Source organism: Vanessa cardui, chromosome 16, assembly GCF_905220365.1.
Source record: "Vanessa cardui chromosome 16, ilVanCard2.1, whole genome shotgun sequence".
NCBI classification, from domain to species: Eukaryota; Metazoa; Arthropoda; class Insecta; order Lepidoptera; family Nymphalidae; genus Vanessa; species Vanessa cardui.
Genome location: NC_061138.1, coordinates 10,599,880 through 10,617,618, shown reverse-complemented (window position 1 = coordinate 10,617,618; position 17,739 = coordinate 10,599,880). Strand labels below are relative to the sequence as shown.

Genomic DNA, 17,739 nt, shown 5'->3' with positions numbered 1-17,739 from the left:
TTAATTTAAAAGGGTCTTAAACAATACTTCAAATTTAATTCGAAATATGAAAATATTCTTATTTCAAATCTCTTTAAAAAATACTTATATTATTTGAAAATGGAATACCTTGATATTATTTTATTGTAGATACTAATATATTTCGTCATATAATTTTGTTACAAGATCGTTTATGACTATGCTAAAGTAACGGGCTTACTCGAATCGTTGCGTATACTCGTACTATTATCAACATTCGAGTTTCCCATACATTATCGCTTTTACGATTGTCGTAATCTACGAAATAAATATGGAATTTAATTTAATTTAAAAATCGAATCGAATAATTTTGAATCTGTATTGTCATTTAAAAACTCATTTCATATTTAAACTGAGGTGACCCTTCTACTATTATTCATTGGTTCACTACGTTCGGAATGAATCAAAATTTGCATAGTCACGAGAATTTACTTCCGAAATATTTCTCAAGAATTTCTATAGCCGATATTAATATTCGCTACCGTGTTGGCCTTTATTATTTCAAATTTCTTATGCAAATCGCCGGCGTGGCTTCCCACGAGGCGTTTAGAAAAATTTGCATGACCAGAAGGGTTGAAACTTATCTCCTTACAGCGAGTTCCTCGTCTAGGATAAAATATGCAAATGTTCGGATACCTACGGAAATTAATTATGGGGGTTACGACAGCTGTTTTATTCAAATGTTAATTTTGTTTTTTTTTTCTTTTTAAATGTAATGTCAACGAGCGTTGCCAGTGTGTTACGTAGTATGTGTTGGAACTTGCTTAGAATAAGATTGGTGTGTTTAAATAATATTTAAAAAATGTTGTGTTCTTTTTTCAAATAGTTTGGGAAGAATTTCTGTTGAAGATTATGAAGAATTTTGAAGATTTACATCATCGATACGAACATATCCTGGTGAATGCCACTAGCGAGGTATAGAGTTCCTACGTAATATACAACTGTAGGAACTTCATACCGTGCTCTTGGGTTTGCCAATGATCAACGTGCCTTCTAGAAGATTATAGAAGATCTGAAATAAAAATATTATTCTTCTTAATTATCATAAAAAGTGTCATTTTAAAAAAATATTTTTCTAAATTGTATCTTAATTTTATAAATTGAAAATATTATGAAATATAAATAATATGAAAATTATATAATGTAAAAAATATTTCGTAAAAATAATTGTATATTTTTGTGTTGTAAATAAATGTGATTTTTGTTATGTGTGTGTACTTATAAAACGAACTTTTAAATTATACCTGTATATAATAATTGTAATAATAGAAAAACGTATTTCATGTACAAAATTAAACACATGCTGATTTAAACTTTTTTTTAATTATAGAAACAAGCTAGATTTTATTTTAATAAATCCAAATTCAGAGTAAATAAACAAATGTTTATTACATTAAATAATGATTTTTTTTATTACTCCAATACATAAGAATACGAACAGCAACATATAGTGTTATGAAAATTAATAGATAGAGAAAAACACCATGTACCTTTCATTTCAAGGTTATTTAAAATTTTATCAAAATCGGTTCATTATTTTCACAGTGAACAACAGACAATTACTTTCGCATTAATAATAATAAAGTATGCTAAATATAAATGTTTTTATGAGACAATCGACCACAGCTATTCTTTCAACTCTATCTGTAAACTCAACTCTATAAATTATATAAAGTATGTCTGCGTATAAGATGATAAATTGAATTGGTAGATAATAATTTCGAAGAACATATCATTGTCTTACTTTTTTACACAGTCGGGTATTAGTTTTTTTTTTTCAATAGCGTACTATTTCTCCATGTTGGAAGGCTTGATTGGTCATTACAAGGGTCGAACACAATAACGATACTATTATCGAAAGATTCTTTATGCAACGGCATATCGAATCCAACTGCGTCATCAAACCTTTTTTATATATATTAAGCCTAAGGTTCAACCAGTGTCTGTCGAATCGTGATCTTTCAAATTAAAAAAAAATCTCTATTTAAGAAGCATTTTTGAGACACAATGTTTCTAATAAGAAAGCCTGAAGTGCTGGCAAGGTATAACTTCGATAGTGCTAACACAACTCTTTCAACATCTACATAATTGTTTACAATGTTATTAGGAATGTTTAAATCAACTTGAAATATATTCAATGATAATTGTTTAATAATATTCAGTATTTTAATTATAGGAATTCTTTAGTGAACTTATAATATCTTAATCAACATATAGTGTATTATATAATATCCCGTTATCTGTCCCTGTGTATGGTTAGATATTCAAAACTAGACAACTGATTTTGTGAGGTAAATCAGTATATAGCAAATGATAGCTGAACCCTACTACATCAGAGCAATGTACTACAGTATTGTACACCTTGAAAAGGCCTTCAAAAAAGTCCATGGTGGAATAATTCCCTAAGGGATAACCCACACTCGCCAATAATTTGACACTTAACAAAGATATTACACTCTAGGTGTGCGCGTGACCATGTACGTATTTAACGTTAATAAAAAGAAATATTATTGTAGCCTAAGTTACTCCTTATTATATAAGTTATCTGCCTGTGAAAGTTCCGTCGAAATCGATCCAGCCGTTCCAGAGATTAGCCGGAATAAACCGACAAACAAAAATTGTAAAAAATTACATTTCGGTATATGTTAATACATACATATGCATTGAGTAAAAAAGGGCTATATATTACAAACAAGACACTCCAATCTTATTATATGTATAGATTTAAAATGTAGGTTACATAGCAGTTGTGTTAAATAGTTATGCATCGTGCCTTGTCGAAAAAAAACAACAAACATCAAAATCCTCAGCGTTACGTTGAAATAAATGTTATCATATTTACGTGTGATTAAGTTAGTTATGTAATAAAAGTGATTATTTAATATAAGGTTTGTTGCCTTATCTAAAAGATTTGGTCTAAAGATATGTACGTGACTGAACACACTGATACAGTCAAAGAAAGACAACGCTTTATTGCACACCAATCAGTTCACAGTCAGGGCGTGGAAAGGCGACCTTATTGCTTTAAGCAATCTCTCAGAACTGACTAAAGTATATATAATATAAATAATAAGCTATCTGTAAATTTCCCACTTCTTGTCTCATGCCTCCTCTCCCTTCAAGGAGAAGGTTAGGAGCATATTTCACCATCCTGCTGATTCACATGTGGCAGAATTTCTTTGATATTAGACACATGCAGGTTTCCTTACGATGGTTTTCTTCACCGCCGAGCTCGAGATGAATTATAAACACAAATTAAGCACATAAAAATTCAGTGGTGCTTGCCTGAGTTTGGACCCGTTATCATCGGTTACCATGTACGTGCTCTAACCATTGAACCATCTCAGCTCTTTCTCTTAGAACTGTATCATGAAATAAATAAGGAATCAGGATTATGACAAAGTTATAATAATCAAGAATTCGGAATTCGAAATACGATATAGGAATATTTGACAAACTTGCGCCGTGACGTATTGACGTGACGTTATCTCTTCAAAGCCTTCAACTTCATTCCATAAGTTCCTTTAAGATAAGGTTCCTGTCACAGCTATTGAAGCTATCAGATCTGATAACCAAATCTGATAATCAGTTATGATAGTTGCATTTGGTTCGTTATCTAGACTTTAAAATGTTTTTTTTTTTTTTCTAATTTAAATACTAGGGGTTTGTAAATATTTACGATATTAGTATCACTATTATTCACTATTTGGGAAAACGTGTTCTAGAGTGGAGACCGCGTCTCGGCAAACGTAGTGTAGCACGTCCATGGGCACGGTGGAGTGACGACTTACGCAAGACGGCTGGCAGGAGCTGGATGCGAGTAGCCCAAGTACGATCTCAGTGGCGTGCAATTGGAATGGCCTATGTCCAGCAGTGGATGGAAATGGGCTGATGGATTGGATTGGATTGGATCACTATTATCGGGGAATGCTCGATGTGAAGACTGCTACCATTATTAACGGGAATACGTAGGATAATGTCTATGAAATCAAAATCAAAATATACTTTATTCAAGTAGACTTTTGCAAGCCCTTTTGAATCATTTAAGTAACTTCCAACAGATTGAAATGTAGATTCTACCGAGGACAGTAAAAAGTAGGTAGTTATTCTTCTTTTAAAATACAAATTCATGTTAGTTAAATACAGTTATATATGTATGTAATATAGTTACTATTCTATTTGTTTCAAAATTATTATATATTTATACATGTATTGCTCGTATGCTAGTCCACCGATCTCCATGAAAATAGATGCATCCCTATATATACACATATATACGCAATCAACATAACCTCAACCGGTTTGATAGTAAAATATCAAATATCAAATAGAACATTTACAAGTTTATAAACATATTATTTGCGACCAGTAATTTTAATAATGATCTTCAGCAAGAAGTTCTATTTCGAACTGAGCAAGATACTCAGCTTAACGCAGACAGCGGAATCATAAAACCGGTAATCTTACCGCGTTATCTAAATCGAAGACAGAATTTCTACGTTTGAAGTATTTACTATATCTTCTCCGCTTATATAATCAACAACACTTATCACATATATTTGGTCTCATCCCAAATGTATTTTATTACACTGGAAGAAAAAGCATTTTGTTAACTTTTAAGGCAGGCCGCCTACCAGTCGCGAACCCTTCTTGGGAATGTTTTAGCTGATGGCTTGCTTTCCTGCCGCCATACGAGTTATTGAAGTAAAAAGCGTAGGTATTGATGAATGCTCCTATGGCAAAAAATGCTATGAGCCGGCTTTCGTGACACCCACGTTGATATCGGGAAGAAGCACTAATCTTTAGGCTTAATTATAAGTGTTTTTAGGCACTTCTATAACGAATTATATTTGTTTATTTTTCTCTATTAAAAACTAGATGTAAGACCGATGTATAATAAAAAATTGACGATGTAATTTCATACACTGTCAATTTTTTTAGGAGCGGTGAAATTAAAAAATATATATGTTTTATGCTTATGTTCTTCCATCCAACTCAGACTATTACAAATAGTAAATTTCATCAAAACGATGTGATTTAAGCGTCAGCAGATAAGACGGAAGTGACAAAAAAAAACATATTTTGCTATTAAAGTATGATATGCTTATGGTAGGTACTTATGTATCATTGAATGTTCTGATAAATAAAGATTTGATTTCAGTTTATTTTGAAAATGCAATATTAAAGCTGTAGATTGTATTCATTGTAAGTTTAATTACTGAAAATTATACAACATAATATCATATATGTAACATAACAGTCAGGAGGTTTTACCTGTTATGTTCTAATTAGCGCATAACATATTTATTATGTACAAGCGTTTCAATCGTTCGTTTAAGATTAGTCACGTTGGAATTTGAATTTTGACACCGCGACGATTACACATTCGATTATCTGTAGGCAATTATCTATTTCAATAAATTGTGTAAATAATTTGAATAAAGATAAAATAGATAAATTTAGCGATGTTAAAAGTCACATCGATCCTGACTTAGGTTATTGTCTTTCCCACTCCTAACACAAGCGATAAGCTTAAAAGGAGGGGTAAATAGGAATATTAGTAACACCATAATTAATTTGGGGCATTGCTTCTAATTTTTTTTTTAAGTTTTTATAATATACGATATGTATTCTTTACTGGGAAACGGAAATTATGACGTGTTAAATCAAATCAAAAACAGGATAACCGTAACAGTTATTGTTTGGTATTTTTATTGCAAACAGCTTAGGTAGTAACATATATTAGTTGGGCCCACACAACGTAATAATAATATTAACAATTTATTATAAGGATTGTTTCAGTTTTATTGTCATATCATTTCATTACATAGAGGAATTGGGGTAGTAGATTTGTTCAAGTTAAAATAAATATATCAGCATAATCTATATTTGTATTATAATACGAAAGTTATTGTCTGTCGGCCACGCTACTTAACTATTTTGATTAAATTTGATATGAGGTACCTGACAACCAAATTTGGTGGTAGCCTCACTTAATATAGTTGTTAAATGACGATTAAAAAGTGCTTGTATAAATAAGCCTACTTGAATAAAGTATATTTTGATTTGATTTAAAAATCGATACCGTATACGGATAGCAATGAAAATATACATATGTTTGTATATTTTTTCTGCCATTTAATCTATACACTTTGCTAAAACTCACCGCAAGATAATTCTGTAGTACAACTTGTATACCATCAAAACCGCTATGACACTTATTATGTCTACAGAGGTCAACGACTTCTATATCACTCATACTCATTGGCGCCGTAAATGTTAACTGATCCTTATATCGTCCATGCACCACCAACCTTGGGAACTAAGATATGGACCTCATTCACTGACTCACTTCAAACGGTACCACAACAATACTATTGTGGTAGAATGTTTGATTAGTACCTATAGCTAGCACAAAGCCCTACCAAGGAATATATATACATATACATATATATACCTATTCCAGTCTTCACATGCCAATCGACCAACGTCAACAGTATGACATAAACATTACTCATCGACGGAAACCGCTGATTATATATATTCATACATTACTTATTTACCTATTCAAAACAATTATTGGTTTCCAACTTTATGTATACATAGGTACATAAAAAATAACGTGCCATATTTTATATGATAATCTGATTTAGGGTTTTTTTTACATGCTACTTTATGTGAAACTAGCCCCTAGATCTTCGATGTTTTGGTGTAAAAAGCCTAGGTCTTTCTAACAGCCTGTAAATTTCCCACTGCTGGACTAATACTTCTCCCTTTGAGGAGAAGGTTTGAGCATATTCCACTACTCTGCTCCAATGCGGGTTAATCGCTACACATGAAGTCAAATTTCGTTGAAATTAGACACATGCAGGTTTTCTCAAACACAATTCAAGCACATGAAAATTCAGTGGTCACTGGACCATCTCGGCTTTGACTTCATACAAAATGTCATCGAATTCTGTTCCGTGGTTTGGCAATAGACAAACAGATGGACATATTTTTCGTTTTAAATAATAGTGTAGGTTTTACGAGTCACTATTAGTCTCACAAGGGACAGTTATCTCCTATTAAAGTTGCTGCTTATTCATAAGTAAATAGTTATATACTTTATTTATCACGACCAATGTTTCCTATTTTACTAACATAATCCAGTTGTGGTAGAATCTGGATTGGATCAAATAGGGAACGTACCGTTACCGTCACAAGTTACTCAATGTTGCCAAGATCTGACAAAGCGATCTCGTAAGATCCGCGATCAGCCTTGGTTCAGCAAAAGTGCAATAAATGACTCGTAAACTTGCATTGCCTGCGGTGTTTAGAGAGGCTTAATGCCTTCATTTCGAGCGTAAACTATATAATATTAGATCTACAACAGCGACGGATAATATGGGCTATAAATAGTGCTTCTTACTTTGTCATATATGGTTCATAATTTTTCGAGGAATCTTGTATTTATCGTTATAAACAATTTCTTATGACTATTTATAATAATAAAAAATATATTATATAAAATAGCTTATAGTGTCGGCTTCACACAGAGCCCATACAATAAGGGTCTATAAGGATACACATTTCTTAGATGGAATGACAAAATTAAATATTTTTTTTTTATGATATACATATAAAACCTTCTTTGTTTATTTTAAAATTGAATTGAAATCCGTTGCGTAGTTTAAATGATCTCAGCGTACAGATGACGGAAAGCGACTTTGTTTATAACGATACGGAGATATTAATATCTGTGCTAACTGTGCTTTGTGGTTTATCCCCAATAAAATTATATCATACATGGTATAATAAAAAATATTTATATTTATGCACATATAATATTCGACTAAACTAGACGCAAAAAATGATAGGAAATTGTTTTCAATGGTTAAAATGGAATATCTAATTCTGTATAGGTATAACTAACAACTAATTACTAACAAGCCAAATATTTGCGTAAAGTATAATATACCTATGATTTCATAAAATAATGCCTTAATATTGAGGTAATCTAACTATTGACATTTATAAATGTGACACTGGGTAAACACACATGTCTGTGAGCTCTAGTAACTTAAGGAAAGTTTTTTAATTATATCTAAAAAGAATAAATGACTACCTAACTAGATAATACCAAATAATGTTAGTAGCTATATTGTGTAATACAGCTACTAACATTATGTGCTTTTAATAAGTTGATTAGTTTATTATGATGTTATTACTATATGTAATAGAAATGTATGTAATAATAGTATATTAGATATTTAAAAACGGGATGAAATTTCTTCCACCGTAATTATTTCAATGATTGTTCAAATTTGGAATGAATTCTTGTATTAAGACTTAGGCACGTGCACCCTTCGGAAATCGCGTTATGTATATTTATATAACATTCATATAACTCGAGCTGTGCTTAGAGCTTAGATAGAGCACGTTCGGTTCGATTCTTGGGTATAGCTTTCATTTCCAAAGCTTTTGTTTTGTCACTATTCTTACTATTAGTTTTTAATTCAATAAAATATAACAATTGAAATATGTTAGGAATTTATATAACAGGAAAAATCTATTTTTGAACTTGGATTTGAATAAAAATATAAATTCAAATTGTAAGCACTGTTTTATTTTACGTGCGATGCTGGGACAGGTCGCTAGTATCTGACAAGTAGGAAGGTAGGTAGGAAGTAACTGGTTGTATGTTATTAATACGATAATAAGGCTGGTTGATTAACGGTAAAAAAAAAAAAATTGTAGTGAGTTCCAAATTTATCCTCACAGACTAACTCTACAGAGGAAACACTGGTACAAATATAGTGTATCTGTTACTTAAGATACAAGACGGATAATTTTTTTCTTACAATGTATGTGATGGGTTGGGTTGGACAGCTTAATGGCGCTTAGGATGCGATAAAGCTATATACCTGCCAGCGTCAGATAAACGATGGTTACCCATCAAGGCAGCAGTTTAAATCAGATCGAGCCGTGATTATTAGAATGCATAAAGTGTACATAAAGCTTAAAAGGTTGTCGAAAAAAAACCAAGTTAGCAATTAAATCGTTTTTTTTTAAATTCAAGTACAGATTTATATTGTGATTACAATAAAGGCTCCGATAAGTTTATTTGTGTTTTTGTAATTTCTTGCTCGGTTCGAAAACGTCGTAAAGACACATGTGTCAATGTATTGTGGTGACGTGATGAGAGATTAAAGCCTTCGCTTCGAGAGAAAAGGCCTTAGCAATAGTGAGGTTATTGCCTTATTTATTTTACTAGCGATCCGACCCGACATCATATGGGTGCAGTGCTGATACTAAGTATACTACAGGATGTCGTATAACACCCACTGTTTTTCAATCTTTAGATAATACATAGTTCTTAATATAAGTGCAAAATATGTATTTATTTACGACATCACCGTAGTAACTTCTAAAATTATCAGTGTCTCTTTACTATATTATCCATGTATTATATACAAAAACCTTCATCTCGAATCACTCTACCTATTAAATAAAACCGCTACAGAATCCGTTTCGTAATTTTAAAGATATAAGCATAAAAAGAGACAGGCACTGATAAGCGACTTTGTTTTATACCATGTAATGATGATGATTAAAACATAAGAAAGAAATCTCATAAAATAACAACTCAAAGTAATTACTTTGAGTTGTTGCAGATTTTCGAAACAAATCATGTTATAAACTTTAGTAAATACACATTTATCTGACTTATTTCATGTTGTTCGTCTATGTGATTTAAAGAGGGTAGTTTTGTAATATTTCTTGTTGTATTTAGTGGTAACACTTCCAAGTCCGAATGACTCATTTCCTTTGGGTAAAATGTTAAAGTTATGTGTTTTTAATCTGGTAATTATTAATATCTCAGTATTTAAGAACAGTGTATAAGCAATCTATATATCTTGAATGTATATATGTAATGATATGAAGATCTTGAGTATCATCACGATTCAACAATTATTTACAGCGTGAATCCTGACTGACTGCTTGCAAATTTCAAAACAGGCAACGTGCCTTTCATCATTGTATAGTCATCTTCGTCTAATGATTATTGTGCTTTTTTATGGTATAGATTAGCGGACGAGCATATAGGCCACCTGATGGTAAGTGGTCACCATCACCCATAGACAATGACGCTGTAAGAAATATTAACTATTCCTTACATCGTCAATGTGCCACCAACCTTGGGAACGAAGATGCTATGTCCCTTGTGCCTGTAGTTACACTGGTTGTAAAAAGTACAATAAACATATTACGTGTAATAATGTGCCATGAACAATATAATCTAATATAACCTTCCCCCCGCCTACCCCTCACGGAACCTTTTAATAAATAAATTGTATATAATTATGTATACATAACTAATACTCACATAGCACTCAGGAATAATGTAGCTTCATTTATGTTTATAATTTAAGTATGGATTACACTGGCTGATTCTAAACAAAAGTGTTGATTGACTAGTACGTTCTCTATAATTATTTTTGTATTATCTTTAACACGCCTTGAGAATCGCCTTGCCATTGGTTGAAATATAAGTTTAAACATAAAAATAAAAAATAATTCGAATAAGTTTATTTTGCCGGATATTTAGTAACTCAATTTTTTTTATTTACGAATCCGTGGTAGATTTTTGACAATCAATAAAACAGTGTAAGTCTTTTATAAATTACCAAAGATATTTTAATTCTAGTAAATGTCGGCGTATAAAAAAAACGTCAATTTCATAGGTGATCAACTGATTCATACTAATGGTTATTATTTATTCTTTAAAAATATATTATATATTTGTATTATAACATATATTCAGACATTATATAAGTATGCCATTTGTTCGCGCCTGCGATTTTTATTTTAATTATATCTATATTATATAAACAACTAAATTTATTTAATTTTAATTAACATTATTTCACCGTATATAAAAACTTTTTTACAATATTCAAAAAGAAAAAGTAATCTATAAAATCGAATGTTCTGTGATCTTCTTTTGTTTTTTTTTCATTCACTTATTAACTACTAATGACAACGTAACAATGTATAATTATATTACAAGAATATCAAGATTAAACTAGTTTTAAAGCAATTTTTTGTTTAATTGAGTTCGAACTCCAGTGTTTAAGTTATAGACACCATGTGTATGGTATATAGCTGTGCCCGCGACTTCGTGCGTATTTGAATTTAACAAAAACGTTATTATTCAGATCACCAGATTTTACTATACCTATAATTCTGTATTAGGCAGCATTTGTTATATTAATTTCTTGATAGGAGCCACCCGACGTGAAAGCATTTTATAAATAATTTTAAAAAAAATGTAGCAATGATTACTCCTTATTAAATCAGCTATCACCAGTGAAAGTCCCGTCAAATTTGGTCCAGGGGTTCCAGAGATTAGCTGGAACAAACATACAGAAAACTTGTAAAAAAAGTTATTTTGGTATATGCACAGTTTATATATATAGACGCATCTAGTAAATAGCAGTTATTTTAACATAGCAAACATATACTTATAGATTTATGTGTAGATATCTTGGTAATAATAAATGACTACATATGGGCACTCGGTCTTAGTCTTTCCAGGAACTCTGAGTTAATTTTCTATACAAGATACAAGTTTTTATACAAAGCGGGAGTCATCTGGCACTGACATATACGGATGGACGAGATATATGTATTATTTTTATACTTCATCGCGCAAAACATATAAGTACTATATAGGTAACTATTGTTAGAAATATTACTTTATGTAATTCATATTTTGTTAGTGTATCCAATTTCATGAAAGTTTCGATTTTAAAACGTCATTTTGGCTTTCAAAAATAATACAAGATGTATTCCCGCGCAAGAAAATTATTAAAAAAAAAAACAAAAGAGAGTCGCTCGTCGAACGACAATATATTTTTGTTAGTTCGATTTTTAACTTCAGGACAATAATACGTTATAAAAATAAAACAAATAATAAATAAATAATCTTTTACTGGTGTATTCGTTACTATGTAAGTAGATGTGACTTCTAATTATTATTTATTTGCAAGATAAAGTCGAAATCATTTCAATATTGCTCATTGAATGTCAATAATCTACAAGTTTTTGAAGAGAAAGAATTATATAAAAATATTGTTGTGTGCTCCTTAACTACGAGATTTCTATCTATTCGTTTGTGATGATTAGGTGATATTTATTTTAATATCTTCTAACAGACACCATAATTATGGCTTATTTTTTGTCGGTTACCATGACAACGGTTTTAAATAAATAAATAAAAATGAGACAACATCACATACATTACTCTGATCCCAATGTAAGTAGCTAAAGCACTTGTGTTATTGAAAATCAGAAGTAACGACGGTACCACAAACATCCAGACCCAAGACAACATGGAAAACTAATGATAATCTACATTGACTCTGCCGGGAATCGAACCCTGCACCGAAAACCGGCGTACACACCACTCGACCTCTGAGGTCGGTTTTAATAAAGATATGTCAAAATCAAACATAGCTAAAGAAGCGTATGAATTATGAATATCATTCGTACATGGCATATTTGAAGTTGATTTTGTATTCACTTTCGTCTTCTGTTCGTATGCAAAAATCTAGAAGACTTCAGATTTTTTGTAATAGGCAGCATCAGAAACAATCACGATTTAAACACACACACACACACATGCAATTGAGCCTATGGGCTGATCGCATTAAATCTAAGCAACTTAAATACAACTAAATTACTACACACTAATTGACTATGATAAGATTAAATAATGGTCCCAATTTTTACACGAAAGACATCTGATGATTTGATCCAAAGTCGCGGCAAAAATGACTCGAATTCGTGGTCCAAGCATGGACAATTGTTTCTTGAAATCGATATCGCAACGAGTACTAGTAAAAAAAAATTACAAGAATCACGATTTAAGCACTTACTTCCACATAATTCAGAAACCTGTAGCTATTTTGGAGCATCGGAAGCAATACCGTAACAAGGGTTTATGCGATGAACTGATAGTTGGAAAAAATTTTCGCGTTTTTTCTCACGTGAAGTGGGGGTGGATGAATGAGATTCACCTGTATCGAAATACCCATTAAAAGTGGTAGGGGGTGGTGGTAGGGGGTTTAACGGGATTGCTTAAGGCATGCTAGGCATGAACTGGACTAATCCAAAATTATATTATTGATATTATAATCTTATATCAAATAAGAACGCCATTTGCAAATACCATCGACAAACCTTTCATGAAAATGTTCAATATAAGTTTTTAATCAAAATCTACCACCGGTTCGGAAAGTAGATTCTACCAAGAAGAAGAAGGCAAGAAACTCAGTAGTTACTCTTTTTTTACATTTAAAAACATTTAATCATACCCCAACACACTATATACAACTTACATACAATAAAATTGAGCAATGGTCAGTTTTTTTAAGAAAAAGTTTTCGTTTGCAATCTAAATATAACTTATGTGTTAAATACTTTGACAGATTTTTTTTAGGTTTAAATATAAAAATAACCTTAAGAAATAATTACGATGTATTTTTTTCTTTTCAAGTTATAATTAGTAATAAACGAACGCAAAGTGAGCGATTAAACCTGAGAGTTTAAAATTTTTATAACTTATTTGTATTTGTTGTAAAAAGTTAAACAATTAACAATTCCAAGGGTACAAAAAGTGGCTGTAACAGAAACTGTGATCGACCGGGCACCAAACTGGGACCACCGGTTTGAGGTGGCGGGATAAATTATTATATAGTGCAAAAACACCCTTATGTTTCCTTTCTAAGAAATCCGTTAACCGACACGCGTCAAAACTCAAGATGTACCGGTCGAAGTTTTTAACGAAATATACTAATATTTTCTCTTTTAATCTATTATCAAGACTGATTTTCAACTTTATTGTTGTGTTAATAAAACGTTTTTTCCCATTTGTGTTTTTCTATGATTGTGTGCGTTGCAATAAATTACTTTTGTGTTTTTATTGTATTGAAGTATATAATAGTTTTTTACGTCGACAGTAATTATTGTATATGCTTTAATTATTATTTATTAAATAAATAGTAATGGGTTTACTCGGGCTTACTCTACCGTAACGACATTTTATTGTATATAGTAAATAGGTTGTTTCATTATATTATTTATACATATGTGATATTAAATATATTTTTATTTGTGGCTATTAACTAATTAATATATTTTGCCAAGACAAACTTTTAAACGCAAGATTATACATATCAAACGGTTTATTTAGGAATATGTTAATTTTGAGGCAGGATATATATATATATATTTGTAAGTGATTGACATGAGCTAAGGTACAATCTGCTTTCCGTAAAGGTGGTGGTAGTAGCATCTTTCTTAAATGCCGATAAAAGTTAATTGTATTTTGAACACTTTAGATATGTGCGCATTGCATTTTCTATAATTTTCTAAGTACAATCTTAAAAATGTAAATTTATCAAGACTTCAATTTAATTCATAGTCAAAAATCCGCTTCAGAAAAAAAAATCAAATATATAATCGTAAAAGAACCGGCAACATTACATCAATTGGATTTTATGTTTCCAATCCAATCATCAAACGTCAGCTTATAGTTTTTGATTGGAAATAAAAGGGCTTATTTATTTATTTATTTAACAGTTTATTAAAATTTGCCAGATACAGTACAGATACAAATATATAAGTCACAGGAAAGCAAAATTTAAAAGGTATGCTTATCCCTATAAGAGATTTCTTCCAGCATACCCAGAAGAGTGAGAATAGACAGAACAGTGAAAGGTAGACAGGCAAGAGTTTACAATTACAAAATAAAACTAAAACAAATACTAAACTAAAAATGAGAAATATATATATAATACATTAAAGTTTACATATATAAATGCTTATAATATACATACATATAAATACATATGCCAAAATTAGGAGACTGATAAGAAATGCTCTTTTAACTTCTTTTTAAAAATGTGAATTGAATTAGAAGTGCGAATCGTGCACGGCAGAGCGTTCCACAAGCGCGCTGCATGCACTGTGAAAGCGGAGGTGTAAAAATTAGAATTATGAGAAGGGATTTGTAGTAGGAGCTGGACATTAGGACGGCAAGGAGAACCAGGAGGATGCAAGAACTTGAAACGTTCTCGAAGGTAATTGGGATATAAGGGATTAAAAAGTATATTATAAAGGAGACATAGAACGTGAGTATCCCTGCGAAGACGTATAGGAAGCCACTTGAGTTCAGCTCGGAATCTAGAGACATGATCAAATTTGCGTAGACCAAAAATGAAGCGGATGCATAAATTTTGTAGCCTCTCAAGTTTATCAAGCAGTTCTTCAGTAGCGTCAAGAAAACAGGAATCAGCATAATCTATCAGAGGAAGCAAAAGAGATTGAACAAGAAGAGTTTTTGTTTTTGTAGGAAGGAAATATTGAAGAGGTTTAAGGGAGTGAAAGGAGAAATTAATCTTTTTACTTACCTCATTGATATGCTTGGACCAGGACAGGTCACTACTGAAAAGAAGACCCAAATTTTTGGCATGCTCGGTATAATTGATTGGTATGCCGTTATATGCTAAAGGAGGAATGCTATTTAAAGAGAGACATTTATGCATATACCGACTTCCAACAATTAATGCCTGCGATTTTGCGGGATTCACGACAAGGCCAAAACTGTTAGCCCAATTGTGAATCCGTTTGAGGTCTTCGTTTATACCAGTAATAGCCGTAGTAACATCCACAACACTAAAGTGGCGATACAATTGTAGATCATCTGCATAAAGATGAAACTTAGAAGAAATTACCGCTGATATAGTATCAATGAAGACAGAAAATAAAAGAGGGGATAGCACACTGCCTTGAGGAACGCCCGAATTAAGCGCGCTCCAATTTGAGCTTAATTCACCCAACTGAATGCACTGCGAGCGTCCTCGAAGATATGATTCAAACCAGATACACGCAGAGGATGACACGTTTAAAGATCGTAAAACGCATAAAAGAACATCATGATCTACCGAGTTAAATGCATTGCTAAAATCAAGCAATACAACTACAGTAAGTTGACGATTCTCCATAGCGTATCGAATGTCCTCCGTAACCTTTAGAAGCGCTGTAACCGTGCTGTGACCAGCTCGAAAACCAGACTGCCAAGGGCTCAGGAGACGATTAGACACGAGGTAAAACGCCAACTGTTCGTGAATGATATGTTCCAAAACTTTAGAAAGGAAAGGGAGGATTGAAATTGGTCTATAGTGTGAAGGAGAACTAGGGTTAGGTATTTTAGGTAGAGGGATAATGTGAGCATTTTTCCATACTGACGGAAAAGTGCAGGTATATATGGAGTAATTATACAGATGCGTCAGGACAGGAAGGAGCTCAGAGAGAATAGGGAGAATCATTCTGGAACAAATCGAATCACTACCAATTGCAGCTGATTTAATCGATGATACATGTTTCTTTACATCATCTTCGGTAACTGGCTGAAGAGAGAAAGAAGAACATTGCGGTAATACATGTTTGGACAAGTCCGAAATAGTATTTGATTTAATTACATCGTCCAAAACAATAGGGGATGTAGAAAAATGTGAATTTAAAGCATTGAGATCCACTAAATTGTCACCAGAAACGGGAACTTTACCAACACCGAAAGTTTTTAGGAAATTCCAGACCTGTTTACTGTCAGAATTATGAATAGTGTCGTGGATGTATCTACGCTTCGCTTCACGACATAATTTGTTGCATCAATGGGCTTAATGTGATAGTCGAAACGAATGTACTTACCACTATTCTAATCGAAGATAGACAAAAGACATTATATGTATATTTCATTGACTAAGACTCTGCTACATTATGCACAAAAGAGTTCTTGATTAATATGTCTTTATACAACTGACCTACCCCGGCTTCGCATGAGTGCGTAATTAATTATTAATAAATAAATATATTATTGATGTATTTATTATAAAATGCCCTGCTAAAATGCCGGTATGCCCTCTAGCACTTCAGTAATATATCTTTATACATTTTTTAAATTGGATGATTACTTCCGTAGATTATTCCCTAAGTATAAACAATTTTTTATTGCTTTATAATTTAATTTTAGTTTCATTTAAATTGCATTTTTTCATGAATACATAAAGAATTATTATTCTTCAATATCTCGAAATTTTGTATCTGTAGTAACTGATATTTAAAACTTATACGTTTAAAAATAAATATATCTGTATATTCTGTTTATTTTTTTTACGTTTATATAAATTTGTGATATATATTTTAAGACTAAAAAGTCTGAATACATACATTAAATAAGGATAAATTGAAAACATATTATTGAAATTTAAATTTAGGTTGGTATATTATATAATAATGATTAATTATGAATAATATAATTAATACCTCTCTACAAGTAAATAAACTTTTCCTTAGTTATTATGTTACCCTGGTACTGATCGGATCACAGTATTGATACACTATATATACATGTAAAATATATGTTACATGTTCAATTAAGGAAAAAACACATATATGTAGATTATTAAATACATGCTAATTTTAAACACAATATGCAGGTATCCTTACAATGTTTACGATATAATTGACGAACACAAATAAAGTAAGTAAAATATAATTGACACTTGTCTACTTCACAAAGTTAATAGTTTGTTAAAAAAATCATTAATAAATAAGGCATATTATTCAACACTAGATTAAACATATCTTTTTGACTTACAAACAGCATGTATA

At 31.4% G+C, this 17,739-nt stretch overlaps 1 long non-coding RNA gene across 1 annotated transcript in view; it reads left to right on the top strand.

Annotated features, from left to right (window-relative positions):
• Nucleotides 1-1,115, top strand: part of LOC124536522 — a 30,429-nt gene extending 29,314 nt beyond the window's left edge. The window contains exon 4 of the long non-coding RNA XR_006966881.1: nt 845-1,115. This is a non-coding gene — a long non-coding RNA (uncharacterized LOC124536522). The remainder of the gene's footprint in view (nt 1-844) is intronic.
• The last annotated feature ends 16,624 nt before the right edge of the window (nt 1,116-17,739 follow it).